At 36.1% G+C, this 20,924-nt stretch overlaps 1 protein-coding gene across 11 annotated transcripts in view; it reads right to left on the bottom strand.

Annotated features, from left to right (window-relative positions):
• Positions 1 to 20,924, bottom strand: part of CLOCK (clock circadian regulator) — a 114,694-nt gene that overhangs the window by 53,375 nt on the left and 40,395 nt on the right. For 6 of the 11 annotated variants that reach the window (XR_013533119.1, XM_017970558.5, XM_035293706.3 and 3 more), the window contains exon 3: positions 6,625 to 6,717. The exons of 3 other annotated variants lie outside the window; for them this stretch is intronic. The gene's annotated coding sequence lies outside the window, so the exon portion shown is untranslated. Of the gene's footprint in view, positions 1 to 5,107; positions 5,212 to 6,624; positions 6,718 to 20,924 lie in introns of all 11 variants that reach the window. 2 more of the 11 variants (XM_008993337.5, XM_078367222.1) reach the window with 1 other exon arrangement.

Genomic DNA, 20,924 nt, shown 5'->3' with positions numbered 1-20,924 from the left:
ATACTGTGTAATGCTATCACCAGGCAAGGAACAATTATGCGTACCTGTGGAAATTAGAGGGGGAAAACAGAGGAAATATTCCTGATGACAGTAAGTCTGTTAGGGAGTCAAGATTTTTTTTACTGCAAATATGGTGTAGGGTTGGGCAGTATCAGCATCCTCTGAGAGCCTGTTTTCAAAGACAAAATCTTGGGCCCTACCCTAGTATTAATGAACCAAAATCTGCATTTTTACAAGGGCTCCACGTGATAATGTATGACCATTTAAGTTTGAGAAGCAACAGGCTGGAGGACAGAAACAGGTAATAAGTGAAAGAATTCTAAGAGACAGGAATGGCAGTGAGAGAAGAGAATACTGAACTTGAAAAACTAAGAGGTTTAGCATTTTCCTTATGGAAAACCTGACATGGTACAATTTAAAGTTTTAATTACTAGCGCATAAAATGAGAATACAAGTGGTAAAATGGCAAAGGCAAGTCAAGTACCGGAAAGCCTTACTATAAAGACTCATACCCAAATTGAAGGCAGTAAAACTTACTGCTTCAAAGCTGGATCACAAGCCTAAAATTTGTCTCTCTATATTCTACCAGTTGAGTATCCCTAATCTGAAAACCTGAAATCCAAAATGTTCCAAAATCTGAAAGCTTTTGAGCATCAACATAACAATTCAAACAAAATGTTCACTGGAGCATTTCTAAACCAGAAAGATATTTAAAAAGTTCTTTAAAGATATTACAAGAAGATGAGATTCTAAAACATTCAGTCACTGTTTTCAAATGAACCTTCCTAAGAAGGGAGAATTACCCTTGGTAACATTGCTGCATTGCCTATGTGGTTTAGTCTGCAGAAGTAGAACTGTGAGGGGCTCAGAATTTTTTTTTCTTTTTGTTTTTGAGATGGGGGTCTCCCTCTGTTGCCCATGCTGAAGTGCAGTGGCGTGATCACAGCTCACTGCTGCTTTGAAATCCTGCGCTCAAGCAATCCTGCCACTTTAGCCTCCTGAGTAGCTGGGATTACAGGTGCTCGCTACCATAGTCAGGGCTAAGAGTTTTTAAAAGAAAATGAATGCCAGGGTCAAAGACAAAAAAAATAAAATAAAAAAGACTAACACCAGGATGAAATGTTATGATTTTAAGTGTCTGTGGTAGTATCACCAGATAGAGCATAGAATTACAGAATTTTAGAGGTAGAAGAAAATTTAAAGGCCACCTAAGTATAGCCTTCTGGTCCAAGAGACATATTTATCTTCATGGTAAAAACAAAGGCTGGTTCTATCACTAGAACAAGAAGAACAGTATAAAACTAACAGAGCAAATTTCAGTGAATTCAAAAAGAATTTTTAATAGGAAAAAGTTTTAAAAGGCCAGATCTGAGCCTTATAAAGCCCCCAGTAAGCCATCAGTGTGGCTTAATTATCAAAAGGTAGAAAATAAGACAAACTACCAAAAAAAAGTGGTGGTAAGGAGGGGCTGGGGAACACCAAGAATGAAGGATTATACTACAGGAAGAGACTTGCTGACTACAAGAAGGGTGAATCCAATATAGTTTAGAAGATACAGGCTGATGCTTTATTAGGCTGTTTCGCTATTGTTGTTAACAATATTCTTCTACAAATTACTTGTTGTCCAGCTAATAGAACAACGTAACCTCTCTCTCTCTCTCCTTTTTTTGAGACGGGGTCTCCCTCTGTGGCCCAGACTGGAGTGCAGTGGCTTGATCTCAGCACAATGCAAACTCCAACTCCCAGGTTCAAGTGATTCTTCCTGACAGGCCAGCTAATTTTTGTATTTTTATAGAGATGGTGTTTCACGATATTGGTCAGGCTGGTCTCGAACTCCAAACCTCAAGTGATCTACCCACCTTGGCCTCCGAAAGTGCTGGGATTACAGGCATGAGTCACTGTGCCCAGTCAGATACATTGCTTAACAGTCTAACACAAGATCCTCATCTTTCCAGTCAGTTGACAGATACACTTTACTTAAGGGAAAGGGAAAGGAATAAGTAAAATAGGCCAGACATGCACCCTAGAGCAAATGTAAGAAGATTCCCTTAAACTTTTAAAAATGGTATCAAATTAACTTTAACAAGACAAAGTGGTAAGGTGGAAAAGTCAAAATATTTTGTTTGGAGACTACTGCAGGTCCCATGCTTTCAATTCAGAAAGACTAGCTAGACTCACACTTGTCCATGCTGTGGAGTCTGAGGATACAGATGCCATGCCACATCCCTACACAAGCTGAAGTGGAATGTCACACATATAATATAATATAGAATACATTTCATTATTTTTTAACTTTGACATGATTAGGCCACAATGATATGCAATAATATGTCTTTAAAAGGATCAGTTGTAGTTACTAGAATCCAAAATTCACAGTTGTATTTAAAATAACTATAACTGGATTGTTTATAACACAAAGGATAAATGCTTGAAGAGATGGATATCCCATTTTACATGATGCGATTATTACATATTGCATACCTATATCAAAACATCTCATGTACCCCATAAATATATATACTTACTAGGCACCCACAAAAATTAAAATAAAAAATTCAGAAAATAAAGTTCCCCAATTATAAAGGACAAAGTTACAGCTAAGAATCAAATGCTCCTTTACTTAAGCAACTTGAGATCAGAGTCATCTGGTGATATGACTTCCCAGCTCAGCATGCATCATGTTACTATTTTATTCATACATATGCACACTTCCCCAATTTCCCAATATCATAATTTTGGTTAGGTGGTTATATTTGGATTTAACATTATTATGACTCTGTAAATGCCAATTCATAGCTGGGCCATACAGTATACAACAATTACTTTTCCTTTTCAGCAGTTTTTCCTAGAGTTACCATTTTTTTGTTTACCTACTTTTGTTTATACTTATTACCAACTTAGTTATAAATTCTTCCCTGTCTATATCTACTATTTCTTCAAACTCATTACACATTCTACCAATTTCACCTTCTCACGGTGATTTCTCTTGAAATCTTCCAACCTGTTCCTATTGGGACTAGAAACTATCTACTAACCCGATGACCAGCTGTCTTGTGATCATTATTCTCATCATCCTGGTGATTCCCTGGGTCTCTAGTTAGGTCATATTCCCTGTTACTCATATCCTATGCCTTCACCGTTTTTAGTTTACTTCTTTATTTTTGTTGAGTAATTCCTTCAATAACTGCCTAAGAAAGAGGACATGACAGGCAAATTTTTTAAGACTTCATAAGTCAAAAACTGTCATTAGACTATTCTTAATCAATAGTTTAGCTGGATACTGAATACCTGGTTGAAAATCACTTTTCCCTATGAATGCTGAAGGTTCCACTATATTCTAGTTTCCAGTGTGATAACAAAGTGCAAAGCCATTCTGATTACTAATCCTTTAGATGTGACCTGTTACTTATTTCACTCTGGAAGCTCCCTTGTTTTCTAAAACTGAATAGTGATGTGCCCTGTTTGGCTTGTTTTTATATCTGTATTGGTCACTCAACAGACTTTTCCCAACTAGAGACTCATGTCCTCTAATTCTGGAGAGTCTTGTTGAGTTGTTCTCTATTCTTTGTTTTTTCCCCTCTATTTCCACTCTCACCTTCTGGAGCACTTAATTGAACACTGGAGATCTGGACAGGTAATTTTCTTCTTTTTTCTCTACCATTTTACATCTCTTTGCTCTACTTTCAGTCGATCATTTTATTTTTCAACCCTTCAAATAAGCTTTTCATTTCTAATTTCTTTTTTTTTTTTGAGACGGAGTTTTGCTCTTGTTACCCAGGCTGGAGTGCAATGGCACGCGATCTCGGTTCACCGCAACCTCTGCCTCCTGGGTTCAGGCAATTCTCCTGCCTCAGCCTCCCGAGTAGCTGGGATTACAGGCACACGCCACCATGCCCAGCTAATTTTTTTTATATTTTTAGTAGAGACGGGGTTTCACCATGTTGACCAGGATGGTCTTGATCTCTGGACCTCGTGATCCACCCACCTCGGCTTTACAGGCTTGAGCCACCGCGCCTGGCCTTTTTTTGTTTGTTTTTTTTTTTTTTGAGATGAAGTCTTGCTCTTTCACTCAGACTGGAGTACAACGGTGCAATCTCACGGCAACCTCTGCCTCCCTGGCTCAAAGCAATTCTCCTGCCTCAGCCTCCTGAGTAGCTGGGTTTACAGGCACATGCCATTGTGCTCAGCTAATTTTTGTATTTTTAGTAGAGATGAGGTTTGGTCTTGAACTCCTGACCTCAGGTGATCCACCCACCTCGGCTGGTCTTGAACTCCTGACCTCAGGTGATCCACCCACCTCGGCTTTCCAAAGTGCTGGGATTACAGGTGTGAGCCACTGAGCCCGGCCTCATTTCTAATTTCATTTCTTATAGTTTCTCATTCATGTTTCATGGATTCAGCATCCCTCTTACCTTTATCTAAGGTTTGTGTTTGATTTTCACCTGCCTAACTGCTCTTCATTTCCCCTAAATTGGTGTTTTATCTTTTGGTTTGGCCTTTGTCTTGCAGATAAGAGGTTTTTCCTCAAATGTCTACTGATCTCTGAACATGAGCTCATATTTAAGGGCAAGCACTAAAAAAACTGGAAGCTCTGTGTGACACAGCTTGCTGACTGTTCTTTATTATAGAGTTATCAAGTAGAAATATTTCTTTGGAAAATTCTCAATGTCAGAATCTTTAGATCTCTTCTTTTAAGATGACTATAATTCAGAGAAAAGAATTATGTATCTTCTCAACTGCCTGAACAATATAAAAACCTGGTAGCCTGGTTCTTAACCCTTCTGTTTTTAAACATGTTACTCCCATTCTCAGCATGTTTGTTGCTCCTTACTTTTGTACTTACTAGGGAACAAATCCCCAGACTTCTGCTAAGATGGGAAAAGGCAGCTGCCTTGGTTTCAAAGTTTAGAAAGGATCCATGGAATATAATCACCCCTTAAAAAGATTTGCAACAAATCATCCTTTTTTAGTTCCACCATAACTCCTATTTCCAGAAATAAAGAGTGTTTTCAATTCATGAAAATTGTGGAGGTTCTACAGTGCCAACAAGTTTGTTTATCAGCTTTCCCACAGTGGGCTTAGGATCCTGGGATCTGCAAAAACTTACTATGCTCTCTCTTGCTTTTCAGTCCCAAATTTTGTTGCTACTGTTTCTTCTCCATTCTCTGTCCTTGTGAAGTTATGTCTTTTGTAAAAATCCTTTTGCTTTAGCTTCAGTGAGGTTTCAAGAGAAAATAAAATTCAATTGTATTATTTGCCATCTCTAACTAGAGGTTCCTCATATTCTCTCTTCATCACTCTTAATTAGGCTTTCATCCCCACCACTCCACTCAAATTGCTCACTCTTATTAGTTATCTGAAATCTCCATACTGCCAAGTCTAATGGTCATTTTATTCTCTATTTGACCTCTAAGTAATATGTGATATAGATGACCACTTCTGCATTTATTAAATACTTTCTTTTCTTGGTTCCTGTGACAGAACATTCTCCTGCTTTTCTACTCATCTTGCTGGCTGCTCCTTCTCCTCTAATTAATACTGGCATGTGCCAGGGCTGAATTCTTCTCAATCTGTATACACTTCCTAGATAAATCACACTTCTATATGCCAATGACTCCCAAATCCACACTCCTAGAATAGATTGTCAAATGCAGTCAGATATCCAACTGCTTTTTAGACATTTCTACAGATTTTAAAGGTGTCCAAAATGCCATTTACTTAAAACAGAACATTTGACTTTCTTCTGTAAATTTGCTTCTCTCCCAGTTTTTTTCCCAACCTGAACTCCATATACTCTCCCCATCACTTACTATATTCCAGTCAATTCTGCTTTTTAAGTTCCTCAAACATTTCCTTCTCATTCTTATTCTCACTGCCTATAAAGCTCTCCTCTCAGATCTTCACACAGCAGGCTCCTTCTGCCATTCAGATCTCAACTAAAATTCTCCCTTTTCAATGAGGCTATCTCTGACTGCTTAATGAAAGCAGTCACCAGTCTCTAACACATTATCTCTTTTTTGTATGTGTAAGACAGGGTTTCACTCTGCCACCCAGGTGGAAGCACAGTGGCACCATCACAGCTCACTGTAGCCTCAACTTCCTAGGCTCAAGTGGTCCTCCTGCCTCAGCCTCCTACATAGCTGGGATCACAGGCATACATCATCATGCCCAGCTAATTTCTAAATTTTTGGTGGTGTTGGGGGGAGGTCTCACTATGTTGCCTAGGCTAGTATCAAACTTCTAGGCTCAAGCAATCCTTCCACCTCAGCCTCCCAAACTGCTAGGATTACAGGCACAAGCCACTGTGCGCAGCCTTACACTATCCATTTTAATTCTCAGTGCAGTACAAACCACAAATTTCTCATTTGTGTATTATTTCTCTTCCTCTAGAAGGCAGTCCTCATGAGAACAGAGACAGCTTCTGTCTTGTTCATCACTGAATCCCCAGTATCTAAAGTAATTATCGGAACACAACTGGTACTATGTTTGGTGATAACACACGTACACACAAATTTTTAAAGTAAACTTTCCTTAAATTAGTATGTCAAAATAGTTGATCGATTCTTTCATTTTTCTGGAAAAAATATCATTTTATGATGCATTGTAAGATGCAACTTTCTTTACCTTTTGTACTCTTTGGATTTTTTAAACTGATTCTTCAGGAAACTATAGGTTCAAGGTACTCTTCTATATGATCAACCGTTAAGTTTCAGAATTCTGTTTAAACAAAAAAAAAGTTAGATTTATTCAACTTAAATAGAAGTTTATCATTAAAAGGGTTTTTAAATAATTTTTAAACTTAAAATTGAGAAGTCTGTCACAAAAATGTATATAACCAATTTTAAATTCTATACATTGTTTCTAAAAGAAAACAAAGTAACTTAAAACATCATGAATAAACGAAAACAATCACTTACTTCTGGTACAGAAGTTAAAAGATTAAAGTATTAAAAAAACTGTAACTATAAAAATGTTAATGAGTATACAATATAAAAGGATAAAACTGTGACATCAATAACAAGGGGGGAGTAAGAGAGTAGAATTTTTATATGCAATTGAAGTTAGATTATTGTAAGCTTAAGATAGACTGTTACAACTATAAGGTGTTTTACATATAAGCCCCATGGCAATCATATGTGAGGATTCACATAAGAAAATGTGGAGGGAAGCAAAGCACAACTACCAAAAAAAAAAAAAAAAGTTAATGAAATATAGAGAAAAACAGGAGGAAAGGAAAAGAGGGACAACAGCACTACAAGACAGACAGAAAGCAAGTCCTTCTCTGTCAGTAACTACTTTAAACATAAATGGATTAAACTCCCCAATCAAAATACATAGAGTGGCTGAACGGATTGAAAAAAAAAGATCCAACTACATGTTGTCTACAAGATTCACCTCATGTTTAAGAACAGAAGCTGAAAGTGAAAGAATGGAAAAATAGATCCCATGCAAATGTGAGCCTAAAGAGTATGAGTGACCATACTTAGATAAAAAAGATGTTAAGTTAAATATAAGAGACAAAGAAGGACATTATATAGTAATAAGAGTTAATTCATTAGGAACATATAGCAATTATTAATATATATGTACCCAACATCAGAGGACCCAAATATATTAAGCAAACATCAACAGAACTGAAGGGAGAAATAGCAAATACAATAGTTGCACGAGATATCAATACCCCACTTTCAATAATGGACAGATTATGAAAGAGAAATCAAGAAGGAAAGCATGGACTTAAACAGTGTTAAGAGTAGAGTCATCCTTCGGTATCTAAGAGGGACTGATTCCAGGAACCCCTATCAAATAATGTTAATACCAAGATCTGCAGATGCTTAAGTCCCTTACATAAAATAATGTGGCAACTGCATATAACCTATGTGTCTCTTCCCCTATACTTTAAATCATCTCTAGATTACTTATAATGCATAATACAATATAAATGCTATGTAAAGTAGGTGTTATATTTTATTGGTTTTTAAATTTATACTATTTGTAAATGGTTTTATTCTCTGAATATTTTTATCCACAGTTGGCTGAATCCACCGATGTGGAACCTGCAAATACAGAAGGCCAACTGTATAGACCAAATGAACCAAACACAGAAACACATAACATTCCACCCAACAACAGCAGAATACACATTATTCTCAACTACACAGAGAAGGTTCTATAGGATGGATCACCTACTAGGTCACAGGACAAGTTTTAACAAATTTAAGATTGAATTATACTAAGTGTCTTCTCTGATCACAGTGAAATGAAAATAGAAATCAGTATCAGAAGGAAAACTAGAAAATTCATAAGCAGAAGAAATTTAAACACACATTTGAACAACCAAGAGTCAAGGAAGACATCAAAAGAGAAATCAAAAAACATCTTGAGACAAAAGAAAATACAAAATACCAAAATTTATGGGATGCAGCAAACATGTTCCAACAGGAAATCTTATTTCAGTCAATGCTTACATTAAAAATGAAGAAAGATTCCTGCCAGCAGAGGTGTGCCTAAAAAAAAGAAAATTAAAAAAAAAAGATCTCAAACAACCTAACTTTATACCTCAAAGAACTAGAAAAAGAAAACAAACAAAGCCCATTGTGAACAGAAGGAAGTATGATGGAATAGAAATAAAACAGTGAATAGAAAAAAAAAGACAAGAAAAGAAAAAAATCAACAAAACTAACAGTTGTTTATTTGAAAAGACGAACAAAACTGACAAACCTTTAGCTACACTAAGAATAAGAGATGACTCAAATCAGAAATGAAAGAGAAATTACAACTGATGTCATAGAAATAAAAAGTATTATAAAACTCAATAAATATACACCAACAAATTGGATAACCTAGAAAAAATGAATAAATGCCTAGAAATATACCATCTACCACCAAGACTGAATCATGAATAGAAAATCTGAGCAGAGTTCACAGCAGCTTTATATATAATGGTCCAAAAGTAGAAACAACCAAGATGTTCACTGACAGTACAATGGATAAACAAAATGTGTTATTCTTATATTGGAATGCTATACAACAAAGAGAAGACTACATGCAACAGCATAGTTGACTCTACAAGAGAGTACATAGTTTTTTTAAAGAACAGACAAATTCATCAGTGATAATAAAAGTCAGAATGATAAAATAAAAATGTGAAGACATGTATAACTTTTAAGTATACTGAATCAAAAACTTCCCAACAAAGAAAAGCCCAGGACAATATACATGGCTTCACTGAAGAATTCTACCAAACAGTGAAAGAAGATTTAATACCAATCCCCCTCAAATGCTTCCAACAAACTGAAAAGGGAACACTTCCAAACTCTATGAGGCCAGCAATATGCTGATATGAAATCCAAGGACAACATAAGAAAAAAACTACAGGCCAATATCCCTTATGAATACTGATGAAAAATTCTCAACAAAATACTAGTAATCCAAATGCAGCAGTAAATTAAAAGGGTTATACAACATGACTCAATTGGCATTTATCCCTGAGATTTGAGAAAGGTTCAACACATATTAATAAAACCAATCAATGGGATGCACTACATTAACAAAATAAAGGATAAAAATCATATGTATGAGGGATCTCAATTGATGTATAAAAAGCATTTAACAAAATTCAACATCTATTCATGATTTTAAAAAAAACAACATTCAACAAACTAGGAATAGAAGGAATTTACAAACTAGGAAAAGGAGGAATTTCCCTTTCTTAAAGAATAAATTGGTGAGATTTATAAATAGTTTGAAAATTATGCCCTTTGACCCAGTAATTTCACTTTGAGAAATAAGAAAATAATCAAAGATGTACCTAAACTTTTATATTAATTGAGATATTATTAAAAATAGTAAAGCTAGGCCAGGTGCAGTGGCTCATGCCTGTAATCCTAGCACTTTGGGAGGCTGAGGTGGATGGATCACTTGAGGTCAGGAGTTCAAGACCAGTCTGGCAAATATGGTGAAACTCCATCTCTACTACAAATACAAAAATTAGCCAGGCATGGTGGCACAAGTCTGTAATCCCAGTTACTTGGGAGGCTGAGGCAGGAGAATCACTTGAACCCAGGAGGCGGAGGTTATAGTGGGCCAAGATCGCGCCACTGTACTCCAGCCTGGGAGACAGAGCTAGATTCTGTGTCAAAAAAATAAAAATAGTAAAGCTAGAACAGATTTAAATGTCTAACCGCAGTGACAGTGACATGAATATATATCAGACATAAACCTGAACATATAAAACTGTGGTTGCTCCTAGGTAATTACTTACGGATGGTGTTTTTTTACTTTCTTTAGTACTTTCTAAAATCTCTCCCAGGAACATGCATTACTTTTAAAATCAGAAAACTTAAGTGCTGTATTTTTTCTTTTTCTTTTAATTGTCCAATACTAGAGGCCTAGCTATACATGAGGAGGCTAATAAGATAAAACACAACCTGTTAGCTATTCCAGACAAGAAAAACATAAGTAACAGAGACTATTTTCCCATGTTCTATTCATTTAAAGAAAAAAAGTTTCATCTAGTTAATGATAATTTTAAAATTATTAATTAAAAATGGCTAACTCAGGAACTTGAATTTTAAAAATTAAAACTACATTTTCCCCCTAACCTAACAACCCACTGACCCACTGACCTACTTTGGAATTTAGGTTTGTTAATTCTGTTACCACAGGTATTTTGGGAACTGATGGATCTATTAACATTAATTAAAAGTAGTGCTGAAATTTAACTGACCAGTATAATACAAAACCCAAGCAACAATCCTTAACATTTATTACCATTTATGAAAAACTCTAACTTGCTTTTGCAGATTACTGAATTTGTTTAACTGAAAAGATAATTATTTCTAAGAGTAGAACTATTTTAACTTGCAAAGAAAGGCCCAATTATTTAATACTTTTTAGATTAGTTGTTTAATATACGAGGAAAAAATGAAATTAAACAGTAATTCTCAATTTATTCAATACTAAATGTATTAGCCACCTCTACAACCCATATAAAATATTGGCAAAATAAAACACATTCTTAGTTTTACAGCTATCTCTACAATCAATTTAAATTTGAAAATTGACTTGTAAGAATAAGAATCAGATATGGTTTTATGAACCAGACCTCTTGGAGCTAGACAGGATTCTGGCTCAAGACAAACATCAACTGACACTACAACTCTAGCCAGCTGAACGTCCAGATGTGAGATACTCATTAAACCTCATTAAATAAACAAAAACTAAACTATACAGTTCTCTTAGTGGAAAAACACTATTCCAATAATTCAACTAATACATTTTTTCAAGTAATATCTGAGCTTCCTATTCATGTAAATAGACTGTTCTTGTCCACAGAATATAGGAGCACCTTATCCCATTTTCAGAGATAAGAGTGAGGCCTACATCCATCCCCAGTCTCAAGTAAGCCTCACATAAAACCTGAAGGTGGAGAGAGAGCACATGCCTCAGAATGAATTTCAGATTCAGATGTAATCAGGTACCATACACCTGAAGCTATACCACCTGGCCTCCATCCTAATGCCAGCAGCAAGAAAGAGGGAGCCCTGTGGTAGGCACAATAACAGCCTCCAAAGAATGTCAATTCCCTCATCCCTGTACCCTATGAAGATGTTACGGCACATGACAAAAAAAGGACATTGTAGATGTGATTAAGGACAAGAATCTTGAGATGTGGAGATTATTCTGGATTATCCAAATGGGTCCAAAGTAATCATGCTCCTTTCTCAAGAGCAAAGGACCTTTCCTGGCTGTGGTTTGATATACCAGAGAGAAGAAGGATCAAAAAGATACCAAGTTAAAGGCATAAGAATGATACCATAGACTATATGCACTCAGGGGGAAGGGTGGGAGGGAGGACAAGGGATAAAAGGTACAGTGTACACTGCTTGGGTGAGGGGTGCACCAAAACCTCAGAAATCACCACTAAAGGACCATGTAACCAAACATCCCGTTCCCCAAAAACCTATTGAAGTAATTTTTTTTAAAAGACGCAAAGTTGCTGGTTTTGAAAGTGAAAGAAGGTGGTCACAAGCCAAGGAATTCAAGCAGCCTCCTTACAAGCTTGAAAACACAAGGAAACAGATTTTCCCCTGGAAATTCCAGAGAGAAATGCAGCCCTGCTGACACCCTGATTTTAGGCCAGTAAAACCCATGTTGGCCTTCTGAGCTGTAGAACTGCAGAACAATAAATTTGTATTGTTTTAAGCCATTAAGTTTGTGGTAATTTATATGGTAGCAACAGAAAAGTACACAAGTTCTGGCTTCTCTTGATAAGTCTGCCTCTCACAAACACCACCCCTTCAATTTTACAGCAATCCGCATAGGAGATCATCAAAGCGAATCCCATTATGTCCAAAATGTCCTATTTCCTCGGTATTATTGTTGCACACTCTTCACCTTTCTCGCACCAACTGAAACCTCTCTCCCCTCTAGCTCTACTCTAGCTCCAGTCTTTTTAAACTATGGCTTCTCTCTTGAACAATGACAAACATTGTCATTTCTGAATTATCTTCTCTTCTCCCTTCCCTAAAACCCTAGGTTTGACTCTCATGCCACCAGACTACATCATATTGTCCCCTCCTTGTTGTAGTCATTCACATACCCTGGGATAAGCTCCTTCATTCCATGAAAGGTGCTACCCTCTCCAATACCTCTTTTGGATTTCAATGTATACAAATGATCCCCCCAAACTGGCCAGTCAGTTCTTGATCTCTTCTGCAATAATTTTGTTTTCCACCCACCTCCCATTCATTCTGCTAGTGTTACCCCAGAATTCACATTCACCATTACAAATAATCAAAAGCCAGTTTATAATCTTTGTTGGACCCTCAGTTTCTCATCCCAGTAAAAGGCATAAGGGAATAGAGTAAGTTTATTTGATATGGTCAGGAGGACTAATCATAGTGACAGTCAATGATTGGTTAGGTTGTTCATTATCTTCTATCAGAAATGCTTCATTCTTTTTCATGTTTCTCTAAACTCTAGCTTTCCTTTTAACCACTGAGTCCTCTATACGCTTATCATGTTGATAAGCTATTTTGTGGCAAAAATGTAATGATTGCTTACCACTTTAATACAGCTCAAGCTGTGCTGACTATAAAAACTTTTTAAAATTCCAATTTATAGTATGTACTAACAAAAACAAACACATATAGTGTAAATAATGAAAAACTCGTTGAGGAGTCCAAGGCTTCTGAAGATTATTTATCACATTCCAAGATACCAAAGTTCCTTTCTAGCATTAGTCTATTTCTCCTTCTTCACTCTCATTCTACATCACTGTACACAGGTTCCTTATTCTCCAGCTACACTAAGGAATCAAGTCACCATTCCTAGACAGTAGAAAAAAATTAGCTGGGCATGGTGGCACATGTCTGTAATCCCAGCTACTCAGGAGGCTGAGGCAGGAGAATTGCCTGAACCCAGGAGGCGGACGGTGCAGTGAGCCGAGATCGCGCCATTGCACTCCAGCCTGGGTAACAAGAGCAAAACTCCGTCTCAAAAAAAAAAGAGTCTTGTGATTACAATGAACGCACTCAGATAATCTAAGATAACCTCAATATTTCAAAGTTAACTGATTAGTGATCTTAATTATTCTTTGCCATGTACCCTAACATAGTGGTAGGTTCCAGGAATCAGGATATGAATCTCTCGGAAAGGTCAGTATTCTGCCTACCACATACCATGAACCAAGAAGTATCTATTTGGCAAAGACAAAAATCAAGCATTATTTTGGGGGATTGGGGGAGATTAAACATCAAAGGATAATTTGATCTATTAATAGATAAAAGACTACAGTACTATGCCAGTAGTTCTTAACTTCTGAACTATCTTATCCTTTCATATTTCTAAAAGGAAACTGAAGAATAATGTGCATGACAATTCAGCCTGCATGAGTTCAACTGTAACTAAAGTCTAACTTTATTGCTATATGGTAGCAAGAGGCTCTATGGATATTCTTCTCAATGGAAAAATCTGTCAGTTTAATGTCCAAATGGATACTAGCGCATATTTCCCCTTTTGGAAAACTATTTAATTGTTACACTATAAACAAATATGATATAATTTATATGTACAAAACAGATGTCCAAAAAAGATGAATTAAATCCCAGACTTTGTAGAAGTCTATTTTTTAAAAGGCAAATGTATGTAAATTTCTGAGATGGATCTCCAGAAAAAAAAGAGATACAGAATTTTATCAATCTGAAAGTAGTACAGAATTTCATTAGTACATAAATCCTCTAGGGACCTGTTAGGAAATCTGATTATTAAGTGGTATTGACAGTACTAGGCTTAGAGATAACTCATGGATATTTAATAACATACAACTACTATATATAATACAATGACAATGTTTTGACATATGATGTACTACATCTATGAGATCACTAGAACCACTGAAACCACCACCAAAAAATGTATTCATTTTCAAGGCCACAAGTATTCCTCTTTCTGCAGTAATCATTTCATTGAAAAGACAGTTGTTTTGACTTATTAAAACTCAGGTAAACTGCCAGTAGCCAAGCAGGCCAAGCAAACTCAAAATCATCCAAAAAGTATTTCAGAGAAGTTTAGATGCATCCTCAACCACAGATAATTTAGAAAAAAACTATCATAAAGCATGTCTTCTCCACTAAAATAATCATTATATCTAAGTTTATCTTTAGGAAATAAATGTACTCACTTTGAACCAGAAGATGTTGTAATATACATACATATGTTACCCATTTCTCCCCATTTACTTTCCAAGCTTTCAAATTTAAAAAAACTGATCTATTTAGTTCCTTTGATTATTATTATTTTAACTCATTGACTGTTTGATCCTTATGACAAGGTCTGGGAAAATGGCAGGCCAAGACCGTATCTCAAATCTGTGGAGTGGCAGGGGAGATGGGGCTTAAACTGCACAGGTCTTTGCATCACATAAATAGGAGTAAATATAGGATAAATGAGGACATGTTGTCAGTACATGAATCCACCAGCCAAAAGGCCTATAACCATGTTTCACAGAGTGCAACATGGATATAGCAAGTATATTACAGAACAGACATATATACTCTTGATACGGAAGGCTTCAAGATCTGTTGAGATTTCTTAAGTTCACTGACTTTTCTGTCATCTCCATTCTGTTATTTAGCCCATGCAGTAAATCTGTATTTCATAGATTATATTTTTCAGCTCTGAAATTTCCATTGGATGATTTCAAATAGTTTTTATTTTTCAGAGAACTACTTTTCCACTCATTTCAGAAGTGTTCACTTTTACCTCATTAGCATTAGTTATTTTAAGGCTTTTTTTCCTGATAATTCCATCACCTGGATCATCTCAGGGTTATCATCTGCTTATATTCTCTTCTCTTTGAAAATGGTCAGATTTTTGGGAGGCAGAGGTGGGTGAATCACGAGGTCAGGAGATCAAGACCATCCTGGTCAACATGGTGAAACCCTGTCTCTACTAAAAATACAAAAATTAGCTGGAGGTGGTGGTGCATGCCTGTAGTTCCCAGCCACTTGAGAGGCTGAGGCAGGAGAATTGCTTGAACCCAGGAAATCAAGTGCAGTGAGCCGAGATCACACCACTGCACTCTAGCCTGGCTATAGAGCGAGACTCCATCTCAAAAAAAAATCAGATAATACTGTTTCTTTGTATGTCAAGTAATTTTGGATTATATCCTGGACATTCTAGATATTAAGATCTGAGATTCTAGGCTCTATTAACGTCCTCTAAAGCAGCAGTCCTCAACTTTTTTGGCACCAGGGACTGGCTTCATGCAACACAATTTCTCCATGGATGGGAGAATGGTTTCTGAACAATACTGTTCCACCTCAGATCATCAGGCTTGTTAAGTTGGATTCTCATATGGAACATATGAGCTAGATGCCTTGCATGTGCAGTTCACAGTAGGGGTCATGCTCCTGAGAATCTAATGCTGCTACTGACATGACAGGAAGTAGAGCTCAGGTGCTAATGCTCACATGCCAGCCACTTACCTCCTGCTATGCAGCCTAGTTCCTAACAGGCCACGGTACTAGCCATCACTTCAGTTTTCAAAGCCTTCACTATGCTGCTTGAATCTATCCTCTGCATGCATCTCTCAGGGACAACTCTGAGATTTGAGCAGTGGTTTACAAAATAGTTCAGCTCTCTAGTTCTTTGCTATGTTTCTTTGGCTCTGTTCCATGTACGTGTAGCTCTGTTCATGTACATGTAGAGGTAGGACATATATGCATTCATACACACAATTAGGGAATCTCCCCACACATTAGGTGTCTTCTCTCTAGAATTTCCAAATCATGCTCAAGCTTCCAGAGGTCTCGCCCAAATCTTCTGGCCAGAGAGATGGTTTTCTTCTTGGGATTTTAAGTGCATGTACCACTATGGTAATGTAATTTTATGAATGGAGATGGTATCAGGGCAAGGCTGGGAAAAAAAAGGGGGGACTTTTCCTCATCCTATGACTAGAAATAAGGGGTTTCTCTTGGGAGTCTTTGCTAACAGCTGCACTCAATACGTACTTTTCTGCCCAGCCTACCATTTGGTTAAAGATGAATGACAAAAAGGAAAAAATGGAAAGCTCAGCACTACATAAGCTATTCAGGTTCCAACTTTCCTTCTTAGATTGCCTGCTACTGTTTACTTCTGAAAGTCTTCAGATAGTTGTTTTTGTTTCTATCCAGAGGGGTTTTTTGTTTGTTTGTTTTTCTGTTTTGGGAGGGCGTGTTTTGAGATAGGGCCTCACTCTGTCACCAAGGCTGTAGTGTAGTGGTGTGAACACAGCTTACTGCAGCCTCGACCTCCTGGGCTCAAGCAATCCCCTGCCTCAGTCTCCCATGTCGCTGGGATTACAGGTATACACCATCATGCCCTGCTGATTTTCAACTTAATTTTTTGCAGAGACAAGATCTCATTATGTTGCCCAGGCTGGTCTTTAACTCCTGGACTCAAGCGATCCTCCTCCCTCGGCCTCCCAAATAGATGGAATTACAGACATGAGTCATAGCACCTGGCCTAACCAAGGTTTTAAGCTCTAATTAAAGAGGCTTATTCCACTTTGGCCTATCCATTATGTTTCATCCATTTCTCAATTAAATTTCACCTAATGGCTTTAGTAGTCATGACTAATTATCTAGATTCATTATTTCATTAGGAGTATGCACTGTGGTGAGTTTGTAAGCTGAATATTATCCAGTGTTTCTGTTTGTTTTTGTGCTTGTTTTTGAGAAGGGTCTTATTCTGTTGCCCAGGCTGGAGGGCAGTGGTGTAATCTCAGCTCACTGTAGCCTTTATCTCCTAGGTTCAAGTGATCCTCCTGCCTCAGCCTCCCAATCAGCTGAGGCTACAGGCATGTACCACCATGCTTGACTAATTTTTGAGGTTTTAGAAGAGATGAGGTCTTGCTATGTTGCCCAGGCTGATCTCAAACTCCTGAGTTCAAGCAATCCTCCTGCCTCAGCCTCCCAAAGTGTTGGAATTACAGGTGTGGGCCACCACACCTGGCCTCCAACGTTTCTTAATAGCTACAATTCTTCTAAAGATATACTTTCCTTCTTAACTACTTGGTAGTCTTGGAATATAATCTGTAGGGAAAAAGATTAATAAATGGTTGACCTTTTCCTTTCACTTACTATTTTCAGAATAATAAATTGGTGTCTATGAGGTTTTCTTTAAATAATTATTATGAATTCTTGAATCCTTATATATTTATATATTTCAATCTACTACAATCATTATACTTTTTATTATTTATTTATATTAAATTTTTTGTTTTAAGAGACAGGATCTCATTCTGTCACCCAGGCTGAGGTGCAGTGGTGTAATCACGGCTCACTGCAACCTCAAACTCTTGGGCTCAAGTGACCCTTCAGCCTCAGCACCCCCAAGAAGCTGGGACTACATTCATAAGCCACCATGCCTGGCTTATATATATTTATTAATATAAAAGTGCAGTAGTGAGATGATGGGGAAAGAGTAGAACAAGGAGTTCAATCTGTAACTAACTGTGAACAATCAAATGAGAAAACCCATTACCTTTAGCCACATTACACTTTTTAAAAACTATTTGCATGAGAAATTACAAATATACACAAAGTAAGAAGAATATAATTAATCCTATATATCCATCACCCAGTTTCCACAATTATCAACTCATGCCTAATCCTGTTTCATCTATTTTGCTCCTCCCCTTCCTCTCCACTCTTTTGGATTATTGGAAGCAAATCCCAAGCACTGTATCATTCCATCTGTAAACAGCCCAGTATGTTTGTATAAATTATAAGGGCTTTTATAAAACGTAACTACTATATCATTATCATACCTTAAGAAGTCAACAAAAGACACATAAGACCTTTACATGCAAAATAACAAAACACCCTAAGAGAAATTATAAAAGGTCTAAATATAAGAAGGCAATCATAACCTCGTTATGATTGAGTCTCAATATTGAAAAACATCCAATATATCCAAATTGATTTATAAATTCTACATTAAGCTAGACAAAATCCAATCAGGTTTTTTTTCTGTGTTGGGTGGTGGGGGTAAGGAGGACTGCTTATAAGCTGAGGGCAGAATTTTTACTGAAATTCAAAGGACCAAGAAAACCAAGGTAATTTTGAAGAACAAATTAAATGATTTGAACTATCAGATATCATGACTTATTATATAACTACAATAATTTAAAAAGTATGGCAATGGCACAACAGACAAACCAACAGAAGAGTCCAAAAATAAATCCATGAATAAACAGGCCCTTGAGTTACAACAAAAGCACTACTGCACAGTAGGGAAAGGATGGTCTTTTCAGTAAATAATACTGGAACAACTGGACTTCCATATGGAAAATAAAATGAACTATGAAGCTTACATATGTCATACATAACCCTAAATGCAATAGTTATAACAGTCAAGTTTAAAGAAAACAAAGATAACATCTTCTTGGCTTCAGGGTAGGCAAAGATTTCTTAAATGAAACTAAGTACTAACCATGAAAAAAACTGATAAAATAGACTTTATTAAAATTAAGAAATTATCTTGATCAAGATACACTATTAGAAAAGTAAAGAAGCAAGCCAAAAACTAGGGAAGATATCTTCAATACAACTGAACAACTGAAATTATCTATTTCTGAGGTAATTAAGACAACCAACTCAAGAGAAAAATCAGCAAAAGACACAGTCATATCCTAAAAGAGGATATTCAAATGATCAACAGGCATTTGAAAATATGCTAAGTCTTTTAAATCATCAGGGGATTATGAATTAAAACTACAATACATCTTTAGTATATATGCTCCAGAAGAGCTAAAATTAAAAACATTAATAATTTCAAATGTTGGTGAGGATGTGGAACAATAAGAACTCTTTGTACACTGCTAATGGGAATATAAATTGATTTAACTACTTTGGAAAACTAGGAGAATCTCTTAAAGCTAAACAGCCAAATACCTTAAAACCCAACAATTTCACTCTTAGGTGTTTACTCAACAGAAATGTGTACACATGTGGACCAAAAGACATGCTCAAGAATGTTCACAGAAGTATTCTTCACAACAGCCAATACTAGAGACACCCTAAATGTTGACCACAGTAAATACTGACATATTCATACAATGAAATATTTCACAGCAACAAAAGAAAAGATAAACCACTGCTACGTGCATCAATATGGATGAGTCATAAACAAGATTTTAAAAGGCTAGGCACAGAATTAAAAAGTAGACAATACTAATGAATACTGAATGAGTCACATGACAGTGACCTTTGGGAGTATGTAGTAACTGTTAAGGGGCATGAAGGAGGCTCCCGGATTGATGAAAATGTCCTATATCTCTCAATATTGATTAAACAGTTGTTGACTTCATAAGAATTCATCAAAATGACATTCAGAATTTATATACTTTATGTGTGTTGTAATTTGATCAAAGACTGAAAAGAGCGATACCACATTAGTCCCTTGATTTTTCAAATTTAATTTTTTGGTTATTTATTTGTCTATAAGATTAAAAAGTCTAGTTAAGCTAAATTCTACATCAGCCTGCCTCTTCATGGATACTAAAAGTCATATTCACGTTCTTGCTTAACACAATTACTGAAGAATTGTTTTGGTATGTCGATCCTTCCCACAACATGAGGTCAACAGAAAGTCTAGCTTGAAGCTAGAGTTATCCAATGTTCACAAATTAGAAAATTCTAAGACAGCAGGTACTTCTTAGTGTAATCATAAACAGTCAATATTTCTTTACTACATTCCAGATCACTCATTTCCACAGTTTCTATTTGGCAAAAAGAGGTTTTACACAAACACACACACACACACACACACACACACACACAAACTTGAGGTTTCACATCTTTAAATGTGAAGTGCTTAGAATATGATACCTCAAACAAAGTAAAGGCTCAAAAATGCCTGTAATTACTAATACCATTCTAAGAAACACATGTAACAGACCCTTATTCTTTAATTTCCTTCAAAATATAAATAAATACATGGTACTAAAACCAGACCCACTTTTAAACAAAGCATTTTTATGAAGCTGAGAACAAAATCAATTTTTAATGAATATGAATTGAACATATTGAAGTACAGAATCAATAAAAACTTAGTAAACTGTACCCAAGAATTTTTAAAGTTCTAAATTATACTTATTGGTATTTAACTATGACCTTAAAATTAAAATAACTGAGATAATCAGAAAAAATACTGCTAATATAAAGACCTCATCTTTGCATTGCATTTTTTACATGAGCAAAGTTGTATTTCATCGCCATATTACTATAAAATAATTAAACATATTTTATAAAATATAAGTCATAAACATATTAAATCCAGTAAAGAATCATACAAGGAATATTTATACTTGTGACCATATAATGATACCTCACCCACCAAAAAAAATTCTGTTCAATAACACTACCATCATGTAA

The sequence above is a fragment of the Callithrix jacchus genome, chromosome 3 (assembly GCF_049354715.1).
Source record: "Callithrix jacchus isolate 240 chromosome 3, calJac240_pri, whole genome shotgun sequence".
Taxonomy (NCBI): Eukaryota; Metazoa; Chordata; class Mammalia; order Primates; family Cebidae; genus Callithrix; species Callithrix jacchus.
This window is presented reverse-complemented; position numbering and strand designations above follow the sequence as displayed.